The sequence below is a fragment of the Lepus europaeus genome, chromosome 2 (assembly GCF_033115175.1).
Source record: "Lepus europaeus isolate LE1 chromosome 2, mLepTim1.pri, whole genome shotgun sequence".
NCBI classification, from domain to species: Eukaryota; Metazoa; Chordata; class Mammalia; order Lagomorpha; family Leporidae; genus Lepus; species Lepus europaeus.
The window spans coordinates 172,345,569-172,369,986 of NC_084828.1; the positions used below are offsets into that span (position 1 = coordinate 172,345,569).

Genomic DNA, 24,418 nt, shown 5'->3' on the forward strand with positions numbered 1-24,418 from the left:
CCTGGCCCTTTGATAACAAGTCGGAGGGAGTCTGTAGCATTCCCTCCAACTGGTTCCTTTAATGTCCAGCAGGAGAGGGTTTGTAACAACACCTGGGTTTCAGAGACACTGGGCCCTATGAAGTCTTGGGTGTGCATGAAGCTAGTGGTGATGAAATTGCTTTCCTTTATTGTAAAATTATTAATTATTCTGAGATTAATATCTTGAGGGTCCTTGTCATATATTTAGATAAGAATTCTAAATATCAGCTATTTGTAAATGAAACAGATGACCTGGTGTGGTTTAACATTTATTTAGAGTAAGAAAAACACCCAGAATGGTAAAGGCTTTATTAAGAGAAAGGAGTCAGAAATTTAAACTGATTCCAGGGAGTAGCCCAGAGGCTGCAATAGAGAGAGCATGTCGGCAGGAGAGCAGCCACAAGGGCAAGCAGACACCGGAGGCAGCCAAGAGGCGTGGGGGTGAGCCGGGGCAGCCCCAGCTCTCCATGTCTTTTATTCATTTCCAAAGAGGAGTGTCTACACAGTCTAATTACAGGTGGGCATATACAGTAAGATCAGGCAGGGATGTGAGATGCAGGGGGTGGTGGGGCATGGTTTTCCAGCTCATGAATCTAGTTAATTTAATCCGATCTGCCTGCCTGTATCAGTGACACACACTGGGACAAGTCTGTTCCACCAGAGTGCAGGTCTCTGTCCAACGCCAGGGCAGTCCTGAGGCTGAGTCGGCAAGCGCTGGCTGGTGAGTAGTAGCCTTTGCCGGGTCTCTAGGAAGTGGGCAGGGCTTTGAGCTCCAAGGCACAGTCCTAAACCAAAGATGTCATTCAGGGAGAGGTGGCAGAAGTTACTCGACTACAAGGGCTCTAAATACTCAGTCTACGGGCACAGACTTGAGGCAGTGGCCATGGGCCCTGTCTGTTCTGAATTCCAGCATGGGGGGTCCTGGCACCGGATTTGGTCCCCTCTCCTTCCCCCAAGCAGAAGGCATTTCCTCCTCCACGCTGCAGCACCTGGAGCTGCAGGAGGGGTGATACGTGCAACTCCTGCCTGCCTTCCGGCTGCCCTGCATCCTTTCTTATTATTACACTGAAACGAGGCGTTGTAGCCTCTCAGCTGGCTTCTGCAGCTTTTCTGAAGGTGGCCTGGTGTGTGAACAGTTGTTTGAGTTGCTGCCTCCTTGGGGAGCTGGTCTCTGCAGTATCTTACTCAGCAGCCCACTTACCCCCACTCCCATTTGTGTGAATATATAGTAAAAATAATACGAATTAGAATATTCCGTACTTTATCACAATACTATTTACCTTAGTGCTACATCAGAGATCGTGCGTATTCTTGACAATTAGGAATGTGTGTAGTATAAACACTCAATGGAATAGAAGGCTATAGTTATAAAAGTACTTACAAGTAAATGCAGAAAATAAACAAGGAAAATTCAAAAGTGCACATGTGGTAACTGACAAACAGTAGGGTATACGTTTACATATTCATCATTATCCCATATGCTTAAGAACATAAATATAACATGACATCTAGAGAAAAACAGACACACACACCATATATATCAAGCAACAGCCCAGTAACAAGTCGACGATTTTGGCTGCATTGCTTCAATAAAGTTGCAAGACAGGGACCCAATTTGGGTCCCAAGTAGAATGAAACTCTACTCTGCAGAAGTTAGGCTGGGATAGAGCGAGAGAGAAAAAGATTGTGCGTCAACCAGAAAGAGACAGGCTCAGGAAACCAAACCACGGATATCCAGGGCCACAACTTTTAGCTTAAGTTGCTGTCCTCCATCGAATTCATTATCAGTAGGAACAGCTTCCATTTCGGCTAAGTAACAGTGCGACTAGAAGCCCTCTGCCCTTTTGAGCGCCAGGTTAGCTTTTCTCCACTGAGCCATTTGATTTCAGAGCACTCACAGTTTCCCAGTTGGATATTAAGCCATTCGGAAATGACATTTCCTGTCTTTTTGGCCCCTCATTACCCTGCTTTTTTTTTTTTTCTCTCATCTCCATGTAGTTACTTTTTGCATGGCTCCATCTATTGGTGCACGCTGTCCCAGTTCCTGTGCTAAGCACAAGGGTTTAAATACTTTTTCCTAGCTGGAGCCCACCCACCTGTTGAGATGTGGGCACTGAATCTCATTGCCTGCGAGACCCAGCATCTTCTAAGACTGACATCCCTGCAGCCCTCACACGCCAGCCTTCCCGACCCCTGCCACGGCGCTGGGCCAGAGCACACGCAGGGACCTCCTGCCTTGATCTCACTTTCCTCTTTCTCAGCACATGTCTCCGTTCAAAGACTTCACTTTCTATTTTCTGAGTGTATGCATTAGACAAGAAGCATGTGCAGCTCTTTAATTACTATTTAAAGGAGCAGGGATGCTGATAGATATTTTAAATCACACATATAAGGGTAATTATTTTTATTTTAGTCTGACAGCTCCCTACCTGGGGAATTTTCTGTCCTGATGGCAAGTTACTGCTTGCTGTGTTTCCCTTCTTGGGTTAGAAATGATGACCCAACCTCACTCTTGCTCAGAAGAGTTTCCAGTTACCTTTCTCAAGTTGTGGGGACCTCTATGGGATCTTCATATTTGTGCATGTACACAGGAATGGTGGATAATAATAGTGACAATTGGGAAAAATCATGTGGAACTAAATGACTAGCATTATTTTTCCTGTGATTCCCTCACGGCGAATCCAGAAAGTCAACAATTATTTTAACATACAAGTTCCCCACCCCCCACCCCCAGAATGTTAAAACTTGAGAGAAATTGCTCATTCTCACCTAAATCTAACGATTTCAACCTATGTCCCTGACTGCTGAGAAACTAGAAAATTGGGCAAAAGCATAAGGAAAGGATCTCTAAGAAGGCACAACCATCAGAAAATGAATAGGTAACCTGGAAGCTTCACCCTATGAAACACCTTGAGGAAAAGGGAGGCTGGAGGTACAGAGACGGACTTGCACCTAGCAGAGCCAGCCCCGAACTCCTCCCCTGCTGCTGTGTGTGATGTTCCCACCTGCATCAGCCCAGTTAAAGCCTCCCAGTCCTACCAGGGAGGAAACGGAGGATCAGAAGCCAGAGCCCCTTTCAAAGTGGCCCAGTCAGAATTTAGAACTTCTGATTTCCAACTCTGATCTATTTGCAGTTTCCCACAATTTGAGGACCCCAGGTCTGGTCAGATTACCATAAGCATCCCTGCCTGAGGGCCTGCCCACCTGTGCTTTCCCAGTGCCTCCAGGGGGTGATCTAGGATGTTGCTGAGCAAGAAGCACAGGCATAGGGCTGACAGCACACGTGAGTGAGTGGCCAAGATTTCTAGAAAATTCTAGGAGAAAGTCAGGTGTCCAATATACCTGGTAAATAATGTGAGCCAATGGTAGATTTACCAACAGCGCATATAATGTCCTTAGATGGCCCTCACCTTAAAAGACAAAACATGAGTTGAAGGATCCAGCAAGTTTCCCTTAGGAACATATTCCCTCTCTGCTCTTAGTGCTATTAGTGTTGAAAAGTTTGATAAACAGAGACTGCGTAAGGTGTCTTTTGCTCTTATAGAATGGACTCAACTTATTTATGCCAACGGTTCTACCATTTCCCTGAAGACAGGAGCTGAGTGACAGGTGAGGAGGTGAGCATCCCCTTGTCTAAGGATGCATCCAAACACAAAGACGGCTATCCAGGTTTTATGCTTCACAGCACTACCCTACTTGCCCCATGACTCCGTCTGCTCATTTTTAACACAGACATTAAATCCCTGCCCTTTGAAATGGTGCACCTGTTGTCCACACCAACGAAGACCACCATGTGACAGCAAGTTCAGGAAAGATGAGTGTAAGAGGGGCTCATTTCTCATGTTTCTAATAGCATGACTCCTCCAGAGGCATGGAACACATCCAGGAGAGGCAGAGTATTTTATTTTTAATATATTGATTTCCAACACCCTAAGATGATGGTGTTTTGCTGGTGATCAGAGTCAATTTTTCAGCACTAAAACTTTTCCTCATTTTATCCATGTTCTGTTTTCAGGGTTATTTCTCATTACTCCTGGTGATTTTTGTTCTATGGCTGCTGACTGCTCTCCCAGGACATTAATATTTATGTATTGTCAGGGCCCATAAGATTGCTCCTGGCAGGAATTAGCAACTTACTTAAGCTCATCAAAAATAGATCCATTCTTTCTCAGATGAAGATTGCCTTTGTGTCTGAAATTATAAATGGCAGCCTTAGTGTAAGTGCTGAAATATTCATATATTTTGACAAAATCTATTGCAAAAGTAAAACTAATTCCTTAAGGATCCATGGCAAAAATAATAGATATAAAACTATGACCTCTTAAATAACAAGACCTCCTAAGTAACAAAAGTCTGGATTTTATAATTTTTATATTTTATAAGAGAAAATATGCTTAAAAGTATTTTTTATAAATAATAAGACAAAGGTACCAATGTAACTAATTTTTCACACTTGAATCATTGCCCAGAAACTAGAATGTGCAACTCTTTTAGCTATTTTTTTCTGAATTTACATTGATATTCCAAAAGAATATTTGGTTGTGAATTTACCTATCCAAATATTACCTATTGCCGCAATAGTGTTGTGCATTTGGATTTAGCCAGGAGCCATGCCTCTTCCCTCTAACTCTTTCTACATTGTAAATGTGGTTATTCTAAACACACTGGTTACATCAACATTCACTGTCCATGCTTCTGCCTTGAAATAACTCACTTCACTGACATGCATTTGAAATATTCTAATCTCATTAATGAAATATGACTGTTTTGCACATACAAAAACAGTTCTGTTTTCTTTTCTAGGTACTTGTTACAATTTTTCCAGACTATTTCCATTTTTTCTCATCAAATGCAGCAGATGGATTCGTCAGTGAATTTTATTTTTACTTTCCTTTTGGAGCCACCTTTGCCCCCAGAGCATTCTAATGTAGACTGATTATTTTCTAACCAGCTGAGTATGGCTTGAACGAGGCCAACCCTACAACATCTAGTGTTATTCCCCAGCTTCTTGGTTCCCATTTTCTAATTTTTTGTTTTATTTTTGCATTTTAATAAAACATGTCCTCCCAAGTTCTCTAGGAAGAAAGGTATTTAGAAAGTAAACGGGCTGGTGCAATGGCACAGCAGGTTGGGCTGCTGCTTGCATTCCAGGTGAGGTGTTGGTTTTAGTCTTGGCTGCTCTACTTCCCACCCAGGTCCCTGACAATATCGTAGGAAGGCATCAGATGTCCTAACTACCTGGGCTGCTGTCACTCATCTGGGAAACCCAGATGGAGTTCCTGGCTCTTGGTTTTGGCCTGGCCTATCCCCAGCCCTTGCAGCCATTAGTGGAGTGAACCAGCAAATAGAAGATCTCTCTCTCTCTCTCTCTCTCTCACTCAGCCTTTCAAATAAATAAATTTTTTTTTAAAAAAGAAAGAAAATAGAATCTTGTTCTCTAACTCTGGATTTGCTTTAGCCCTGAATTTGAGAATATTTTGGCTGGGTATAGAATTCTAGGATGAAAATAGTTTTCCTTTAGAATTTTGGGTTAATTGTCTTTTACTTTCCAGTACTGATGCCAAGGAGTCTGAAACCTTTTTCTTTGTGCTATTTTGTATTTTGCCTATATTCTAGTCCATGAAAACTTTTAGAATTTTTACCTAGTTCCTGATTGTGCAGTGACATGTTTCCATGCCTTGCAGAAGATTCTTTTCTATTGATTATGATTGACAGCCAGCCAATAGTTCCTTTCCATCTTGAAATATGCTACCATGTCCCTATTTTCTCCCTATGCTTACCCTGCTCTGTCTTTTTAATATATCTGCTGTATTTTTTTAGTCTCCTGGATTGTTTCTATACTGAATTATAATTTATTTTGTATTCTGCATGGCTGGCCTTTTGCTTCAGAAATTGCCCCAGTTTTATTTTGGTAATTTCTCTTTTTTAATATTCAAATTTCTGTAATCCAATATTCATTTTGTTATCTGATGATCTGTTAAATACACCCATTAAATATTATTATAAAATATTATAATTATTATAAAATATTAATATTATTAATAATATGGAGGATGGCCCAAGTGCTTGGGCCCTGCACCCCATGGGAGACCAGGAGAAGCACCTGGCTCCTGCCTTCAGATCAGCGCGATGCGCTGGCTGCAGCACGCCGGCCGCGGCGGCCATTGGAGGGTGAACCAATGGCAAAAGGAAGACCTTTCTCTCTGTCTCTCTCTCTCACTGTCCACTCTGCCTGTCAAAAGAAATAATAATAATATATTAATAGTCATTAAATTTTGATTCATGGGTGTAGTGTCCTCTATCTTTACAGATATTAGTGTTAGCTTTTTTTATTGTCATCATTGTATTTTTCTTCCTCTTTTGCCTTCATGCTCTCTATTTCTTCTGAGTTCATTTTTATTTTATTCTTCATTTGTTTAGAATCTATTGTCCAAGTTGGACGGTCATCTGATGTATCATATGACCCCATGACCCCAGGTTTGTCCTGGCTGTCCACTTATGTTTATCAGTGAGGTGTAAAAATAGTTGGCTTCAAATCTCTACATGTCTAGAAGCTGTTTATTTACTGGTGCAATTCACTGTAGTGCAATTGAAAGGAAGTACCAGGTCCTGTTGGACTTTCTGCCTTGGATTTGACGTCTTTAATATGCCACCTGATGTATGCACTTGGTTGCTAGCTGACAGGAGCAGGGGGAGGTCATGCTTCACTCTCTATCATTTCCAGCCTTGAGCCCTATCCTTTCTCCATTGTTCTTGTTGTTTCTCAGTCAACGGATTCTCTCATTAACCTTCTTATCCTGTTTTTAGTGGGAGATGAGGAAGGTGGTAATCAGTGAGTCACAGGGAGTGAAAAAGGATCTGTGAAGGTACGAACATTCTGTAGGCAAACTTAGGAGCAATTTTCCTGTTTTGAGCTCCATGAACTGCTTCCGAGTTCCATGGTATCAGTTGCTTCTTAATTCTGAGATGTTGGTGCCAGCATTGTGGTGCAGTGGATTAAGTCACCACCTGCAACACTGACATCCTACATTGGAGCGTTGGTTCAAGTCCTGGATGCTCTGCTTTCAAATCAGTTTCCTGCTGGCCAACTGGGAAGGCAGCAGATGACCCAATGACTGAGGCCCTGCCACCTACGTGAGAGACCCAGATGGAGTTCCAAGCTCCTGGCTTCAGCCTGGTCCAGTCTTGGTTGTTCCAGTCATTGGGGGAGTGAACCAGTGGACAGAAGATCTCTTTCCCTCTCTCTTTCACTCTGCCTTTGCAATAAATAAAATAATTCTTTAAAAACTCTGAGACTTTGCAGCCCCGCTCAGGTCAGATTCTCAGCAGATTGTCCTCTGCAGCCACTCAGTTTTTCTACTCAGATTCTCCAGACAAGCTCTTGTCCATCTGCATTCTACCCCGCCCCCCTAAATTTTGAGACTTCCAACCCACTGCTGTAACAATGTCCACTACTATTGCCCTTGCTATGTGTTTTGTTCTATTATTAATGTTTATTTGGGCTTTTGAAAGCCTATAATATAAATATCCTATTTTCAGATAAGAGCCAACGATTGATTGGGAAGAGAGCTTCCTCTCCTGATAATTAACAGAAGATAGGAGACATAACACATGCCTCATGTCTTAAAATTTTTATTACTATGAAATTTGATTAAAAGTTTTGCTCAAATTCTTAGTCCTGAGCTCCACTGAAAAGCTAAAGTATTGAGCATAACTTTAAAGAAGTAAACTGTCACAACTCATCCTACAAATTTTGAAAGATACCAGAAAAATTCTGTGATCTACACACTGAGGGAACATATTTGATTCAAAGCCCCAGAAATTGCACTTTACCCTGGTCCTCTAACCTAAGCATCAGTGGCCTAGCCTAGCCTGCCCAATGCAGTGGAAATATGGCAAAATCATAACACATAAGATGTGTGGAAGTGGCTTAGCAGCTGGCATGGAGTTTTGAGGAAACTGATATTAGAGTCTGAAAAGGAAGCCAGTGTGACTGTGGAACATATTTCACAAGTAGGGATCCTCAACATTTTGGACAGTGGAACACTTGGATACTGAACTAGAAACAACAGGGTGGATTTAGCAAATAATTAAAACAAAGGTATAAGAGAGTGAAAGTAATTGGTTAGTTCAAAAGTAGGAATGATGGGGAACAGAGTTGAGAAATTTGGGACACGTGCAGTTAAAATAACTGACTGATTTTGGACTCAAATGTAAAAAATAAAATTGAGACTTTAGACCAGCTAAAACCAAATGTATTGAAATAAAGCTACTAAGAGTATGGCCTTTCACACTAGCATTAAAGTATCTGAATGAACTAAGATGCCTTAAAGAATAAAGCTAGAACCTGCTCCTCAGGAGCAGAATTCAGGCTGAGAACGTTGCACAATAGGTAGGTAGGCGGTGTTCCCCAGGACCCGCTTCTGACATGACCAAGGAGGAAGACGAGAAGAATCCCAGAGAGCAGAGCCAAAGACAATGAAGTTCTTCCCAAGGAAAGCAAAAACAGGGCATCCACAAAGAACACGTGCCATGAAGACTGGTGGCCTTCCAGTGTTGTCTCAACGTAGCCACTTAGCTGTTACCCCTCATGCATTCAGTGATCTCCTTTCAGAAAAAGGATTGTACAGAAATTTTCTACAATTGGAGTTTCTCTTCTTGGCTCTGTTGCACGGCACTCCTATGAACCTTGTGAGGCTTATTTTCACCTTCAGTGTGACTCAATGTAACTGTTGCACGTAGCATTATTTTCCAGATGAAGGAGTCTGGCGATATTTGCTCCAGTGATAGGAAGCCTACGATCCTTAGCCAGCACAAAGTGAATCTCCACAGCGAGCTGATGACTCTGAGGCTACTCAGGAAGTGAATAATCTGAAACCCATTAGCACAATATTCTTCTGATATTTGTTTATTTACAAAAGTGAACGGCTTCATTCTATCTAATAAAAATAAGGAATTTTACATGTATAGATATAAAGCTATCTTTAATATAGTTTCACTTGTCTTTCATTTTACTTTTTTTTCCACGTGTGAGTGCATAGTGTTAACTCACTCACACTCAGTCAAAATAAAGTTAACTTACACGAATACAATTAAAGGGATCACATGCAAACAGTTTTAAAGTTCCTTTGCTTTCTTTCAGGCAAGCATAGTTCTGGAGATACTGCTTTTCTGTTTTTTTCTTAGTGATTTTGTAAGCCAAGCATCATTTTGGGGACCAAATGGAAACCATTTCGCAACCGTGTAGAAGGAAAGCAAAGGGAAATTGGAGACCCATTTGCAGAAATTTCTCTTGCTCTCTGACCTCATGGAACTGCCTTGAATGTGGAATAAATGTATATGTGAAAGTAACTTTGCAGACAGAGAAGTTAGTATATCATTAACATCAGCAATAATAATTTCAAATGCTATGCTCTCTCCAGTCCCTGTGTTGGCAGAATGGAGAGAGGTGTCATATCTCCCAGGAAAACCAGTTTCTTCTTTGATTTTTTTTCTGACCTCTCCCCTTTTCCCCATATTCTTCTTCCTCAGGAGAATACTCAGAGAAGTAAATTCAAAAGTGGATTTATTACTTTGTCTGTACCTAAATGGCTTAAATATTCAGAAGTAATTTTCCTTTTCAGATAGTTATTTGAACAATTGGCAAGTTATGAAATAATTACAAAAGCTGACCTTTCCAAAAGCAAGAATATCCTTGCTGGCTTGGTAAATAGAAAACGGATTTGGTTTGTACTTAAAATGTCAGGCTTTGAACTCACCTAGGGCTTCTCATACTTAGCTCTCTCTTGTCTTCGATACTTGGGAAGTTAAAAAGACTCAATTGACTATTCTATTATGTATTCTAAGAAACTTAAACAGAAAAGAGTAGCCTATATGACTCATGGCCAATTGAAACAGACCTCGGTATGGTAGAGAACACTTGGAGGAATGATTTTCAAAATCGAGTAACTTCTGTGATGCTACTAGATGGACCACATTCTATTTCTAAGGAACACACTAAACTATGTAAGAGGCCCTAAGACAAGAGGCTTTGTAAAGGAGTGAGGCAGAATTGAAAGAAAAATTACTATTCAAAGTTTTCTATTAAGGATTTGTGTTGAGTATGGTTATAACTAGTCCGGGGAGGAAGAATATAAAGAAGAGAGATACAGAATGGAATCAACTGGAGTAAGAGAAAATATCACTTCCTTGACTGTGAGCTCAACTGCTGAATATAGAAAGTCCACGAGGAGGTGAGAAATTGTAGCTGGAGCTGGGACAAGCATATAAATGAGCAGATAAGTGGTGGGGAGTGGGGCTGAGTCTCTAACATTTTCACATGGAATGTGTGTCTTGCCTCACGTGGAGCCCGGTTTAAGAGAGCTTCAGGAGCTGTGTGGACACCCTCACTTCAGACTTGTGATTCAATTACAGCTGTGATTCTGTTATAGTTGTTGTGATTCAGAAATAGTCCCCAGCAGGAAGGGGTGAAAATGGAAAAGAACATCAATTAACGTATTCTGGCACGTCATGAAGTTCTTTACCCACTTCATGCTATTTTCATACATTTTTATTATTTTTATCCAATGATCAATAACATGGTCCTAAAGGAAATTCAAGAAAATACAGCAAAAAATAAAATGTACTTAAGATTATTCTAAACCATATATGTTTTATATAATTTATGTCCTAGGACACAGCACTTTCTATACTGATTGGGTTTTTTCTGCTTCCCATGGTCATAAAGATTTGCTTTTTGAGACTCCCTTGTAAATTAATTGATATCAGACTTGCCATCAGTCTAATATCAAATATTTATTTTTGTTTAAAATTTTTTTCTCTCAAATGCACTACAAGAATTAAAAATAGCAAAGAGATTCCTAGCTTTTCCCAATGTTTTTCTGTATAGAAATTTTGGGATCAACATCAGAATGATGCCTAACTGATCACACGGTTAAATAATTTTGCTATTCATGTGGATTTAAACCTGTCATTGTGGTTGATAATGGTAATTTTTTAGACAGCAATTTGATTCGAGATATTTGTAGTATGGAATTAACAACATTATCTGCTAAGCATTTCACTTCTGGATATGAGGCACTTATTCATTTATACACTCAATTCATACACTCAGTTTTAATTGAGCATTTCAGAATATTGCTTATAAGTATATGCAGTAATACAGAGAGATGATTTAATAGAGCAGATTGTCTGTGGTGCCTCAGTCATTTGAGTAACCAAGTCCCATTAGCATATCGTTACCGTTTGGGATTAATATACTACCTAATGTGGAAAATAAGTAAACTAAGCTAGGCTCCCAAATGCCACGGACTTCCATTGTAAAAAAAATTCTATGTAGAAATCCTTAAGCTATATTGATTCAAAATTCAGCCATATATCTTAAGTAAATATATATCAAAAATCACTATTTTATAAACATAACAGGAAATGTGTTCCGAATGTGGTGTGTTATTGATGAATGACACAGTAATAACCTTTCATACATGAAAGAAAGTTTCATTTAAGCCAACGCTTTCCTACACGGAGAATAAACTGAGCTTCATTGAGGTTTTTAACAGCATAGGGTCACAGTGTCAGTTCATCTTTGATGGAGGAATATGGTTCAGTTCTCTTCATTTCCAGTTCAATACATTCAATACATTTGCTCCATGTTACACAGCATCCCGGATAATTGCAGAGAAAAAGTTGGTTAGCTTTGCTGAGTTTTTGTCTTCCCAATAAAATAGCAGAAAGGAAGCAAACCAATAATAACTACCATGGTGTTGTTGCCTATATGTTGTTCTTACGATAGAACGAAACAAGGGAAAAGTAATTTTACCTCTCAGCATCGTTCCTATGTCTGCATTTGACATCTTTGGTATCTCAGAGTTTTTTGTCTTATGATAAACACCTTCTCTTCCATTTTTCTCTCCCTGAATGTCCTTTGTAATGAAAGGCAGAGCAGTGACAAAAAAAAAAAAAAAAAAAGCTAAAACCAGCCTAGAGTTTTACAGAGTCTCACAGACCAAATAAACCCGGTTCACTTTACAAGCCAGCAAAGTTGCTCCTTTGCCAGCTTGAACTAGATTTGTCCTAAGGCTGTTCTGACTCACCTTACAGAGCTGAGAGAAAGCTTTCACACTGCCGCTCTGGAGATTCAAAATTGAATTCTTTAAGTCAAAGAGCACAACTGCTGGCACCCGTTTTTCTCTTCTGTGGGTGAAACAGGTGAAAACTTTATTGCATCTCATCTCTCTTTTTCAGCTATCGGTACCCACCACAATGCAAGCAGCCCTCGTTTTTAGGCACATTAAGTGAACAGAGGCATGGAGACTGCGTTGTGCAAAGGCTAAGAGCTGGCTTGTTTCCCGGTGGCTCTGGGGTGAGCCCCTGGCTGGTGGAAACTGTTCTGGAAACAATAACGGAATGGCCCAGGAGAGGGAGCTCGTCACTAACATGAGCTGAAGGTGAGGCCTGTCTGTTCAGATGAACCTCATTTCCCTTCTCCTACAAAACCCAAGGACTCCTAGAAATCAGGGCTGAATAATGTCTGCTGATGATCAGGTACTAATGTTAGGAAGACTCCAATTTGGGGGAAGAAAATCTTTCCAGACTCATCAAGATCATGGCTTCAAAGTGGTGAGAGCTGGAAGCGTAAGTACCAAGTCCCCAGACTGTGAGATTGAAGGAGGTGCTACGACTATTCACAAACAGCAAACCCCAAATTACAGAGAAAGCTACAGATGAAACCCAGTGGAGATGATAGAGCTAGTGTGTGTGTGTGTGTCTGGCAAATGAAAACCTAGGCTTTCTTTGACATGGACAATTGATAGTTCATAGTCTACATAAAGTCTTTGCAAATACAACCTTAAGACCCCTCTTCTTTTTTTAAGAAGAAAATTATTTATTTGAAAGGCAGAGTTAATGAGAAAGAGAGAGAGAGAGAATCTTCCACCTGCTTGTTCACTCCAAAATGTCAACAATGGCCAGGGCTGGGCAGGCCAGAGCCAGGCACCCAAAGCCCCAAAGCTTCTGCAGGTCTCCCACATGGGTGCAGGGGTCCAAACACTTGGGTTACCTTCTGCTGCCTTCCCAGGCACATTAGCAGGGAGCTGGATCTGAGCTGGAACCTGGGCCCATATGAAAAGCTGGTGCTAAAGGCAGTAGCACAACCCAGTACACCACAACACCAACTCCAAGACCCGTCTTTTAATCAAATGTTCCACTCAGGCCCTTTTTAAAATTAATTAATTAACTAATTAATTAATTTAGTTGACAGAGTTAGTGAGAGAGAGACAGAGAGAAAGGTCCTCCTTCCATTGGTTCAACCCCCCAAAATGGCCACTACGGCCAGAGCTATGCCTATCCGAAGCCAGGAACCAGAATATTCCTCCTGGTCTCCCATGCAGGTGCAGGGCCCAAACACTTGGGCCATCCTCCATTGCCCTCCCGGGCCACAGCAGAGAGCTGGACTGGAAAAGGAGCAACCGGGACTAGAACCGGTGTCCATATTAGATGCCGGCGCCGCAGGCAGAGGACTAACCAAATGAGCCATGGAGCCGCCCCCCCAACTCAGCCCTTTTGACATAAAAGACTGGAACTGCCCATGAGGTCTGTGGATATACTGGCTTGAGGATGACCATACAAATCCTCTTTCTCTGCCTACCCTCCTGACTATGGTTCTTCCCATTCAGGATTCTCGTTTTGTTTTTAAGATTTGTTCTAGGCAAATAATTTTCTATTTCTTTTCTGTTGTCATTTTATTCAAATGGTAGGAAACAACCAAGGAAATAATAATGTCTTACAATTCAAGGGAAGAAATCAAAAGAATAGAGTTCTAGACACTACTTTTTGTGGCCATATACTGAAGAGAAAAATAATTATGCACTTGTGAATGAGTGCACTTAGAGTTTTCTTCCTACATCTGGTCCACTAAGAATTTTTAAAAGTGCTTACCTCTGAGCTGAAGCATAATCACAGCAAGGAACACCTTCCATGCTCCCTGAACTGCAGCCACTATAGTTCCAGGTGGGTGTTTGAAAGATGCCCCCTTGAACACAGTAACCTGGTCCCACAGAGCATTGGAAATGAGCACATCTCTTTGTTTCACTCCTAGTGAACTCACTCATTAGGAAATAAACAGGGATGAAGGAGGAAGGATAGTCCCCATTGCACCTTCTAGAATCCCCTGAAGAGACATTTCCTGTGTTTCTGGACATGTGACCATGGACAGCGCTCACACCTGCCACCGGATTTGAGAGTGCAGGAAGCAGTCTCCTCCTTGCAGCCTCCAGGGGGCAGTGCTCTCTTTCCTTTTGATTCCATGTTAGCAGAGGACCCAAGACAAGAGAATTTTCTCCGGGTCCTGGGAGTGAGGGTGGAGGGTTGGAATGGCTTGATAGCTATCTGTTTATAATCACTAGAAAGTGATATGTGATACCTTTAATGAAGACAGTCCTGGGAACCCCGTGTGCCAACTGTTGGTGTGTATTTTACTAAAAGTATTTAAGAGGTTGTTTTGCCCTATAAATTGTATAGCACAAAAATCTGGGGTTAAAAATTTACTGTGGAAGAGTTGACAGGCACGCAGACAGGACACCATGTGTGTGCAAAGTATGACAGGGTACAGCAGTGTGGCAAGGAGGAAGTGCTAATGGCCAATGTCGGCCAGCATAGGTCAGGGAGTACCTCTGGGAAGCATGGACAGGAGACCCTGAGACTGACGACAATGAAGGGAGGAGGTGCAGACAGGCAAGAGCTAGGAGCAGATTGCTGGCAGGGAAAGCACAGAGGCATGAGGGGAGTGACAGGAATTCTGTATTGGCAGAGCAGAAATATTGAGGTTGGGAGAATGCATGAGGACACCTTACGGGTGCTTACATTTGCCACCTGGGGCTCACCCTCAGTCTCCTAAGTGATAGGGGCATGGTGAATTGTTTGCAGACTTACTCTCAAATTACTCCTACGGTATGGGTATGGATCCAAGATTCTTACGTTGGTGAGGACAACATTTGCGTTGGAATTTTAAAGGTAAACTTGGAGCTGTTGGTGCACCTACTGTCAGTAGAGTGTTTTACAGGTTTTCTAATGATGCAAATTTGTTATGGAAAGAAGGTCTGCTTCGTTAGATATCATGAATGATGTGACCCATTTGACTTGTGACAATCCAACGTAAGAGTTTCCTACACTGAACAGCATGGGTCTTTGCTGGCAATGGCTGGACTGGAGCAGAGTCATGAGTGTGTACAGCATATTATCTGCCTGTAGATGAGTCTGTCAGTAACAATTTACATGCGATGCCCTGTCAGACCAGGGGAGAAGGCAGCTCCCGCAGAGGAGATTTGGCTTGTTAAGTGTAGTGGATGGCATTTGTTGGAATTATTAGACACTGACAAGCAAAACATGACTATTTTGGGTCCCAATTCATTTAATATATGTGAAAAAGCATTGAGTAACAGCTGTGAACCTAGCAGAAGCTTCAGAAGGACGCAGTTGAGTTGGAGCACATTTTCATGCTACATTCATGAAATCTAATAGGATATGAAGTACTTTGGTCAATCTGGTGAAAACAATACTTACATTGTATGGCTCATTTAGAACTAAATAGAAAAAATATGTAATTTTCCAAAAATATAACATGCTCCTTTAAAAAATCATGTACTTCCACATTATTGGTAAGTTAGAGAGGGTGATCAAGAACTCCTATCCTGTAGTTTACTTCCCAGGGCTTGGCTGGTCTGATGCCAGGAGTCTGGAACTTCACTAGAGTCTCCCATGTGGGAGAAAGGAACCCAACTACTTGAGCTATCAAGTTCTGCCTTCCAGGGTGCAGAACTAGCACAAAGCTGGAATAAGAAGTGGAGCCAGGATTCAAACCCAGGCACTCTATTGTGAGATGTGGACATCCCAAAAGGTGGCTTACCTACTGTACCAAGTGCATGACCTGCACTGCTTTTTAATAACATAATGATTTCTTTTCCTACTGGCTGCAAAGATCACTAAGAACTAACCACAATGTCCACGATAGCCTATTGCTCTCTGTATTCATGTTCTATTATTGCTCAATTAATAATTCTATTTAAAATTTCAAGAATAGTACCATGAAAGACTTCCTGTTAAAATGAAACATTTTATGTTTCTAACATGGCTGCCCTTATATCCAAGTCTGGTCACAAGTGAAAAAGTAGGTTAATTTCAAGGGCTTTCAAAGATGAAAAATGCAAGTATACATATTTTATATGTGAAATAGGATAAAAGCTATTTAAAAATAATTTGAGGGATCTCAAAATCTACAAAATTCAAGAATTTTTTCTCACAAATGAGAAAATCCAAGTACCAATGGGTTCAATGACTTTCTTTGGTAGTCTACAGCTGAATGCTTAACATATTTTTTTGTTTATGTATTAATTTGCTTTTTTTGTTTTACATGTATAAATTACTAAGAAAGCTTTTAGAATTCTAGTAATTTAAAAATTAATATGGATGTGGCTAACTTTAGTCAAAAATCACATCTTGAGACCAGTAGTTGGTACAGTGGTTAAGTCACAGCTTGGAACACTTGCAGTCCAAATTGGAGGGTCTGAGTGGAGCACCAGCTACTCCAGCTTCTGATCCAGCTTCATGTTAATGCATACCCGGGAGGCAGTAGACAACAGGTTAAGTAAGTATTTGGGTCCCTGTCACCCATGTGGAAACTTGAGTTGAGTTCATGGCAACTGGTTTCAACATGGTTAAGTCCTGGCTGTTGAGGACATTTGGAGAGTGAGCCAGCAGAGGGAAGATCTCTCTTGGTCTCTTTCTCTCTCTCTATAAGTAAAATTGAAATAAGTATAAGTTTACAAAAAAGCATATGGGGACTGATGTGCCTCAGAACTAGAATAATAAAAGTGGAAGCAAATTTCTTCATCAGAAAAGCTTGCTATCCTACAAGTGCGTGCATGTGCTCCTTCCGTTCTGTTTATCTCATCAGCACTTGCATCTCCAAAACCAGCCCATCCTACCCAGCCACGTGTTCCAGGGGATGCAATGATCTTTGGAGTCTCTGACACATGGAGCTGTGCCCTAGTGCTCAGTAAACAGAAAAGGTAATTTAGAAATTTATTTAACAGAAAGCCAGAGACTTCAAATTTCACACGTGCTAACCTGGTAACTTCCCATCTTTCTTAAGGAATGATAGAAAACAAGCTTATGCAGAATTTCACAGTCTGCTGTTTGTTATATTGAAAAAGTAGTAGGAATACAAACACAATAAAGACCGTGTATTTCTAAAAAGACAGTAAAGATCATTGAGGTGGATTAAAGATCTAAATCTACACCATGACACCATCAAATTAATTGAGAACATTGGGGAAACCCTGCAAGATATTGGCACAGGCAAAGAATTCCTGGAAAAGACCCCAGAGGCACAGGTAGTCAAAGCCAGAATGAACAAATGGGATTACCTCAAATTGAGAAGCTTCTGGACAGCATAAGAAACAGTCAGGAAAGTGAAAAGGCAACCGACAGAATGGGAGAAATTATTTGCAAACTATGCCACCAATAAAGGATTAATTACCAGAATCTACAAAGAGATCAAGGAACTCCACAATAACAAAACAAACAAACAAGTTAAGAGATGGGCCAAGGACTTAAACAGACATTTTTCAAAAGAGGAAATCCAAATGGCCAACAGACACAGGGAAAAATGTTCAGGATCTCTGGCCGTCATGAAATGCAAATCAAAACCACAATGAGGTTTCACTTCACCCCTGTATGAGTGGCCCTCATACAGAAATCAACAAACAGCAAATGCTAGAGAGGACATGGGGAAAAGGGCCCCTTAGCCCACTGTTGGTGGGAATGTAAACTGGTAAAGCCACTATGGAAAACAGTATGGAGATGCCTCAAAAATTTGAATATAGACCTACTGTATGACCCAGCCATCCCACTCCTGGGAATTTACCCAAGGGAAATGAAGTCAGTAAACAAAAGAGCTCTCTGCATCTCCATGGTTATTGCAGTTCAATTCACAATAGCTAAGACATGGAATCTGCATAAATGACCATCAACTGAAGACCGGATAAAGAAATTGTGGGATATGTACACCGTGGAATAGTACACACAGTAAAAATGGATGAAATCCAGTCATTTGAAACAAAATGGGGCAAGCTGCAAAACTTCATACTTAGTGAAATAACCCTGTACCAAAGAGACAAATTAAAATGAAAGCTATAGAAGTGAAATTGACACTTTTAGAATCAATGACTTGAATAGTCCTTGTCCTGACTGTCGAGGGACAGTTTATTATTGCTACTTTTTATTTTGTATTTCTTTTTTTTTCTTCCTTTCTTTTTCTTTTCTCTTCTTCATACTATACATTGAACTCTTTATGTAACATAATCATATGTATGTTAAGTCAATTGGAAAAAGATCCCAGTGAAAAATAAGAGGGGTACTAAGTCTATAACTGTAAAGCTGTATAGTTCAGCAGGCACTTCGGCTCAATAGGCTAATCCTCCATCTGCGGCGCTGGCACGCTGGGTTCTAGTCCTGGTCGGGGCGCTGGATTCTGTCCTGGTTGCTCCTCTTCCAGTCCAGCTCTCTGCTGTGGCCCAGGAGTGCAGTGGAGGATGGCCCAGGTCCTTGGGCCCTGCACCCACACGGGAGACCAGGAGGAAGCACCTGGCTCCTGGCTTAGGATCAGCACAGCGGCCACTTGGGGGGTGAACCAACAGAAAAAGGAAGACCTTTCTCTCTCTCTCTCTCTCTCTCTCTCTCTCTCACTGTCCAACTCTGCCTGTCAAAAATAAAAAATAAAAAATAAAAAAAAAAGCTATATAGTTCATATAGTCCTACCGACTTACTTCTAAGGGTAGAGCCTAAAAACTTGCCATGGGATTCAAAACCCATTAAAATTGGTGGTATAAATGCCATCTTAACTGTTAAAATAATCATATTTAATGTTAAATTCAACAGATAGATAGGTTTAAGTGTAAAAGTGATCATATAAATAACATCAAGTGCCTGGTAATAATAATAGATTTAAAAAGGAAACAAAGTCCAATATGGGAAGCAGTCCACACAGCAGACTCCTAGAATGACATTCACTGTAAATAGCACTCTGACCTCAGAATCAACCTTTAAGGCTTCCTGGTCTGGTTAAAAAGCCTGTGAGAGCATTTCAGGCATGGAAAGCCAAGACTCTGTGGCAAAAAAATATCCTACACAGAGGATCTCCATGAGACCTCAGAGGAAAGAAAGGGCCATCAAAGAAGGATGTGTTTTTCTCTGAAGGAAGGACAGAACATCCACTTTGCTTATGGCCATGTCCAAATACTGTTGAAGCCTATGGTCACAAAAGGCTTCCATAGCCTTGGCAGCTCATGGCAAGAGCCTTGGGTGATCACTGACATCATAAATAAGAGTGTCAATTGTTAAATCAACAACAGAAGTCACTGAGCACTTACTCCCCATGTAGGACCTCTGTCCCCAATGAGTTGTACTATGAGAATTGACTGTTAATATTATTCTCACACTGTACTCTATATGTTGTGTGTGTGTGTGTGGGTGCAAACTGTTGAAATCTGTGCTTAACATGGAGTTGGTCCTCTGTATATAAAATCAAACTAAAAATGAACCATAATGAAGAAGGGGGTGGGAGAGGGAGAGGGATGGGGAACGGGAGTCGGGGTGGGAGGGTGGATATGGGGGAAAGAACCAGTGTATTCCTGAAGTCGTACCTATGAAAAATGTATTCATTAAATAAAAACTTAAAAAAAATCATTGAGTAGCATGACTGTCTTTTTAAAAATTAAATTACTTAATTTTTATTTATTTGTTTTTGTTTTTTTCAAATAAAAATTTCATACATTTCATATATACAGATGTAGGAACACAGTGATTCTTCCCATCATATCCTCTCTCTCACCCATGCTCCCACCCTTCTTCCTCCTCTCTTTCTTATCCCCATTCTTTTCTTTTTCCAAAGATCTGTTTTCAGTTTACTTTATACTCATAAGATTAACCCTACAGTAAATAAAGAGTTCAACAAATAGTATGACAGGAAAAAAAAAAAAAAAAAAAAACCACTGTTCCTCAACAGTAGAGACAAGGGCTATAAACAATCATCAAATCTCAAAATGTCATTACATTTTAGATATCCATTAGTTATCACAGACCAGGGAAAACATACAATATTCATCTTTTTGGGACTGGCTAATTACTCTCAAATGTACATTACAACATAAGAAACACAGTAAGTGTTCATGGTTTAAAGACTGAAACTAAAGTAGGACAAAATATTAGATGTGGTATCGCTGAGCAATGAGGACTAAGAAATCCAATCGGCGTCCAGTAATTTGCGCGTTCCAATTTTTCTACATGAAATGCACTTCGTGTTATAATCAAGAATGAGCTTACTGAAAAATGCATGAAAGAATGATAGCCAGCGAGGCTTTTCAAGGGAAACAGAGGGAAAGGGAAAACGTGTTAAAAATGCTGGGCTTCTAATTTCAGGGAGCAAGAAGGCCGAGTGTACGGCTATTTAAGCTCTCCATTTTACTGCCACTTGTGAATTCTGCTCTCATTTTTAACTCGTGGGAAAAATTAGAATTTATTACTCACTGTCAACCTCTCATTTTCTGCTCTGTCACCTCGACCTGGCCGACATCTTCCTTCCCGACACATGCCCTGATATTTGTAACAAACAAACAAACAAACAAACCTCACCTGAAGTTTCTTTAGAAACTCAATGCATCGGCCGGCGCCGCAGCTCACTAGGCTAATCCTCTGCATTGCGGCGCCGGCATACTGGGTTCTGTCCCAGTTGCCCCTCTTCCAGGCCAGCTCTCTGCTGTGGCCTGGGAGTGCAGTGGAGGATGGCCCAAGTGCTCGGGCCCTGCACCCCATGGGAGACCAGGAGAAGCACCTGGCTCCTGGCTTCGGATCAGCGCAGTGTGCCAGCCGCGGCAGCCATTGGAGGGTGAACCAACGGCAAAGGAAGACCTTTCTCTCTGTCTCTCTCTCACTGTCCACTCTGCCTGTCAAAAAAAAAAAAAAAAAAAAGAAAGAAAGAAAGAAACTCAATGCATCGGATATTCCATTTTGAAAACACTAACTATGGCTCTAATGAGGCAGCAGTTACTCCATTAAAATGATGTAAATGAAATAAAGCCCTCCCTGGCGTGTACTTTGAATTATGTGATAAGTCTGCTCAGTTCTTCCTGTTTCCTTACTGAGAAAAGCACCTCCGGAAACCAATCTCCCTGACCAATATTATCAGCAGGTTATTAACGATGGTAGGATGGTCATGTTTCAGAGGGGTTCTTAAGGCTTTTGTGGTTATTACACTTTATTTCCCACAGGTTTTAGTGACTTTCACATGTAACATGCCCATCTCCAAACACTTGGCATATAAGTCAGGTGCCAGGAAAGTTTGTCCAGAAAAGATCATTCAAAAGTGTTGTAGATTTTGTGTTCTATGTGCAGTTTCTTTTTCAATCGTTCGGATTGTGCCATTGCAGCCTGACAGCCATCCCAGACTAAGTGTAAATACATGGGTGCATTTATTTATGAACATTGATCCTTGAATGCCATCTCACTTGCACACATCAACAAAGATTCTTCTTTTCATATTTTCAAACCATGTGGGGCTAAAGCCATCTTTAGTGTGTGGACTCGACCAAAGACGACAGAGGACTGGGCTAGTGCACTGTATATTCCCAACCCCTGCCGTACATCAAGTTAGAACACAGGACATGACGGGCAAAAGTCTGGGATTCTGCTGAGGGGAAAGAGCTTGCCTTGGTCCTCAACACGGCATTCTCGGGCCTTTGCTGCGTTTTCACCTGGATTCAGCCTGAGGAAACTGTCAGGCAAACATCTTTACTTTGAGTGACTCACTTAAAAATAACATCAATTTTTCCTATTAAGAAACAGAAGATTCTCCTATTAAGAGACAGAAGAGAAAAGGGCAGGCATTTGGCATGTTAAGATACTACTTGGGATGCCTGCAACCCGTAACAAAGTGCCTGGGTTCAAGTCTCAGCTCCACGCTCAATTCTAACACTTCCTGTCAGTGCAGACCTCCCTGAGAGATAGTAGATGATGATTTAGCGCTGTCCCTACCACCTATAGGGGGACTCAGGATGAGTTCCAAGCTCCCACCCTCAGCCTGACCCTGCCATGGCTACTGTGAGCACAGAAATCCAGATCCCCCCCCCTTTCTCTCTCTCTCTCTCCCTCCCCCCTCCTCCCCTCCCCTTTTTTTTCCTCTCTCTCTCCCCTTTTCTTCCCCCTGCCCAAGCAAGCTGGCCTTGTGACATACTTTTGCCAATACAATATAGTAAAAGCAATATTCTGCAAGTTTACCTTGATCCTTTACCCACATCTGCCCTCACTCATGAAATGTGATGTCATGGTCATGCCACCTCACAGCTTGCTGGAAGAGGAGAAACCTCTGAATGAATAAATTAACCATCTCACCAGGAGAACCTTTGTTCCCAAGCAACCCAGGAAGAAGCAATGATGTTAGCAATTTCAGCTGAGCTCTGAAAAAGAGTGGCACAAATTAACAGACTCCACCCATTGACCAGCCCAATTTTCCAATTCACAAACTTCTGAGCTGAATGAACCGTTACTGTCTAATTCTCTAAGTTTTAGAGTAGTTTGTTTCCCAGGAAAAAACAGGCAGATACATCTGGTCTTCTGCTACTGTATGAAAAGATATTCACAGAAGAACCTATGCAGAAAGAGAAGGACTCCGCGATTTCTCCAGTTTATACAGAACAGGTCATGAGTGGAAATGTGCATACAAGAGTAAAAATGAAACATTACACGACTAAGCAAGGAAACTAGTATTAAGCAATTTCCTACTGTATACCAGGCACACTTTCAGGTCTTCTCAATCCAGCCCTGAAAAAGCAGGTGTAATTAAGGAAACTACATATTCCCTCAAGTTCAAACAGGTAACTGGAGGAGTGGATCCAAGTATTGTTTAGTTGACAATTACCATGTACAGTCTAAGACATTAGGTTCTTATAGTGTCTTATTAAAGCATGATTTACCTTTTTTAAATCTCCACAACTTATTCATTTTATTGATTTGCAAGGCAGAGAGATGTCAGGATAGAGCCCCCATTTTCTGGTTCACTTCCCAAACGCCTGAAACAGTCAGACTAGGAGGACAAAAACTGGGAGCACAGAACTCAATCCAGGTATCCCACATGGGTGACAGGGATTCCGCCACTTGAGCCACTGCCTACTGCCTCCCAGGCTGTGCAAGAGAGGGAAGCTAGTCTCCGAAGCAGGGACTTGAACCCAGACATTCCAAAATGGGCCACCAGCATCTCAAGCAGCATCTGAACTGCTGTGGCAGATGCCAGCCCCTAACTTACATTTAGTACATGGATTTACAGACCTGGAGTGTTGATGATGCTATGGGCTTACGACTTTGTGGTTCTGTTCATTTTTATTTTGTAGGGATCTTAAAAACTTTCTTATTACAGATAGTAGATAGTACTAATTGTTCTCTCACACAGTTGAGAACTCAATACAATGCCACTAACCATGTATATTTTTAAATGCCTAAACCTAGGAGAACAGACATCAACAGACAAGGGAGTTTAACAAACTTAAGAAGGACAGCATATGGTGTCAACAAGACAAGAGCAGCAGACAGAGGCAGGGGCATGCGTGGAGAGGAGGAAGAGGGGTCAGACAACCTCTACACCCTCCAAGAGACTGAGCCTTGGAAACATTTGCTTTGATAGTGGACATAAGTGAGAAATATATCTAAAACCAGGAATCGTCTCTGAAAAACTAAAGAGGAAATAATTGACAACTTGACTGCCCTCACAGGTACAGAATTCCCAGCAACTAGCTACACACACCTCTATCATGGGAGAAAACATGAATTTATTTACTGATATAGATGAATGGCCTCAGAAAAAGCCTTCAAACTCCGGCAGTTAGGAGCCTCACTATAATTAGCTTGCCAATCACATCCTCCCTCCATGTACATAGAGCCTAGAAATCAACTTAACCATAATCAAGAGGAGAACAAAGTCGACGGGTGAGCCTGGATCCAAGTCACGGCACCAATGAAAGGCCACCACAAAACACACCAAACAGTGGAGTTAAAGGAAAAGTTTATCGTTGGCAAGTGGGGAACTCAACAGGCTGGACAGACAGAGGGCAAGAGAGAGCTTGTGCAGAAAAACAGGTCTTATTATAGCTTTGCAGAGGGAAGGAAGTGTGGAGCTGACACTGTGGTTGGCCATTTGTTCACCAGACTTCTAGTAAGCCAGGATGTGCTGAGGGCCGAGCTTACTGCAAGATGGTTACTGGGCCAAAGCCTAAAATGGCACCTGAGGTTTAAGATGGCACCTCAGATAAGATGGCACCAATTTAACTAACACTGGGAAGGCAGTAGAAGACGGCCCA

At 41.4% G+C, this 24,418-nt stretch overlaps 1 pseudogene; it reads left to right on the forward strand.

The window, feature by feature from the left end:
* Positions 1-316: 316 nt before the first annotated feature.
* The window catches only part of LOC133752247 (elongation factor 1-alpha, somatic form-like), a 101,396-nt pseudogene continuing 77,294 nt past the window's right edge, over positions 317-24,418 (forward strand).